We start from the raw sequence: 2752 nt of genomic DNA, 5'->3' as shown, positions 1-2752 counted from the left end.
GAGAGAGAGTCAGAGACATAGGCAGAGGGAGAAGCAGGCTCCATGCACCGGGAGCCCGATGTGGGATTCGATCCCGGGTCTCCAGGATCGCGCCCTGGGCCAAAGGCAGGCGCTAAACCACTGTGCCACCCAGGGATCCCCAAGTCTCACTTTTAATAGAAAGTTGGTCATAACCTTATACGAAGTGGAACTTCCCATCAGGAGGGGAAATCCTAACCTAACCCCAGAGTAAGTAACCCCCGCCCCCAACACTCAGCTACCTTGAAGAAAGAGCCCTCTCTTCACAAACACTATTCTCTGTCCGGATAGCTACACCTATTGGACAAACACACCTGATTAAATGGGAACAGTGGCTATGTCTCCCCACCCCCTCCCTACTAACATTCTTGACAGCTTTCAGTGACAGGGAAAAAGAATGGGGGGGGGGTGTTGTAAAAAGACTAAGGAGTTGACCCCTCTATCCTGGCCAAAGAAAGCAAGAGATATTAACTGGGCATGAGGAATAAAAAAAAGACCTCTATATTCTGCCCTTTGAGTTACAGCTATTAGGACAGCCAAGACAGGGGCAAACACGGAGGCAGGATGGAGGATTAGGAGGGGTTCGATGGCTGCAAGTCTAGTCCGCTTAGTTTTTGTACTGGAAGGGTTCATTGCCAGTTTCATTGAGAAGACATGTGAGGATGAGGGCTCTGTCACCGAAAAGGGGTCGCAGGTGGCAGAGGGGCGACGGTCTTCGAAGTAACCCTTCTTCTCCTGGCCGACAGTCTGGGGAATGCGGATGCCAGCACCACGGTTGGCCACGCCAGCAGAAAAGTTGATGTTGGATGTCTCATGGAATCCAGTTAGGTGCCGGGCATTATCCAGGCCTCCCTTGGGATCGTGGGCTCGGATGTGGTACTGGTGCTGCTTGCTCAGTGTCGCAATGGACTCCTCAGTGTGTTTAGACCATTCTCCTCTCACCAAGCATGGCCTTGGTGCTGAAGTTGGTGTGGCAGCCTGCACCATTCCAGTTTCTGGGAATGGGCTTAGGATCAAAGGTTGCTGTCACTCCGAAGTCTTCACATACATGATGCAAGATGAAACGGGCCACACAGAGATGATCTCCCATGTCGACTCCTTCCCAGGGTCCTATCTGGAATTCCCACTGGGCAGGAATGAGCTCAGCGTTTGTCCCAGCAATCTGGATGCCAGCGTGCAAGCAGGCCTGGTAGGGAGCCTCCATGATATCCCTGCCATAGGCTTTGTCTACTCCCACGCCACAGTAGTATGGATCTTGGGGCCCAAGGAAGCCATTGGAAGGCCAATCAAAAGGGTGTCCATCTGTGCCCATGAGAGTATATTCCTGCTCCATTCCAAACCAGGGGTGCTGGTTGCTCACCTATCCATTATCCATTTACAGGTATGCCTTAAATTGGTTTCTGCAGGCTTTCTGTTGTCTTTGAAGACTTCACAGAACACCAGCTTGTTGAGGTCCTTGCGGAAAGGGTCACGAAACATGGCAGCAGGGACAAGATACATGTAACTGTTGGAGCCTTCAGACTGAAAGGTGCTAGAGCCATCAAAATTCCATTCAGGCAACTCTTCAACACCCTTGGGCTCACTGTCCAAGGTCCAGGTCTTGCAATGTAATCCTTCTCCAGTCCCATCAATCCAAATATGCATAGCTTGCACTTTCTCGCCCTGAGGCAGGGAGATGTACACCTGCTTGATGCTTTTGTTTAAGTGGGAACTCGAGGAAGTAGCCATGGTGGAAGTTGTTCTGGGCGGGTAACAGGCAGCAGGGCAGGCAGGCCGCGAGAGTGAGGTGCGGTGAGGAGAGGAGGCCGAGTGTGCTGCTCAGAAGCTCCATTCTACTCCCATTCTTAGCTCTGCCGACATTTAAATAATTTTTTGGCCAACCACACTGGAAATCCGAAGGATGAAGTTTTTCCAGAGTTGGTCACATAGAGGATACTCTGGCTTCATTTCTCTGGGTTTCTCTCACACTGCCTTTTTCTTCCTGAGAAGGATTAGTCCTCCTGCTGTTTATGTTTGTGGTTATGGAATGGCTACATCAACCACAGTCTCAAATGTGTACAAATCAGCTAGAGAGAGACTTCATTTGTGCCTAAATTTTCTTCCAGATTCCAAATATTCACTTCCATCAGACCAGTTTAGATTATATGCCCACTCAAAACAAATCCTTTGGTCCAAACTCACTCATTGACTGTCGGTTTCTGCACCACCCCAGGGGACCAAGGGGGATTTAGCCTCTCTGCAGTCACATGGTTCTCCACTATTGTAAGGAGAAAAGGAATGGATCCTATTGGGACAACCAATGCTTGTCCATCCAGTAGAGTTCCTCATGGAAGGTCTACAGCCATCTGTCTGGAAAAGACACCACATCGCCAAACAATTTTCATGACAGAGATGAACTTTGATAGAGTGAATGCCCTAGTTTTTGAGGGAGGCCATCTCTACTGGAAGTGTCCTTGAACTGCTCCTATTCCTGCCCAGGTATATCTTTCTACTGAATAACACCAGAGCCATTAGGCAACCATAGTGCTTCTGCAGCAAGTCTAATGCATAACAGTGCAGAGGAGAAAATGTCTAAGCGAGGGAGGGATATCAACCTGTCTGTACAGAGAGGTGCAATTTTCACTAGAGGAAATACCCCCATGAGGTGCATGTATTGGAAGGTGGTGGCGAAAGAGAAAGCAGAGAAGGGAGGGGTAGGCACAATCTCAAACATCTCAGGAACTGACCTTAGCAG

The 2752-nt window shown here is 49.5% G+C and overlaps 1 pseudogene; it reads right to left on the bottom strand.

Annotated features, from left to right (window-relative positions):
• Positions 1–340: 340 nt before the first annotated feature.
• Positions 341–1855, bottom strand: LOC609703 (annotated as a pseudogene).
• Positions 1856–2752: the final 897 nt, after the last annotated feature.

This window comes from Canis lupus, chromosome 5, assembly GCF_011100685.1.
Source record: "Canis lupus familiaris isolate Mischka breed German Shepherd chromosome 5, alternate assembly UU_Cfam_GSD_1.0, whole genome shotgun sequence".
Taxonomy (NCBI): domain Eukaryota; kingdom Metazoa; phylum Chordata; class Mammalia; order Carnivora; family Canidae; genus Canis; species Canis lupus.
The sequence above is the reverse complement of the archived record's forward strand: the minus strand, read 5'-3'. Positions and strand labels throughout refer to the sequence as shown.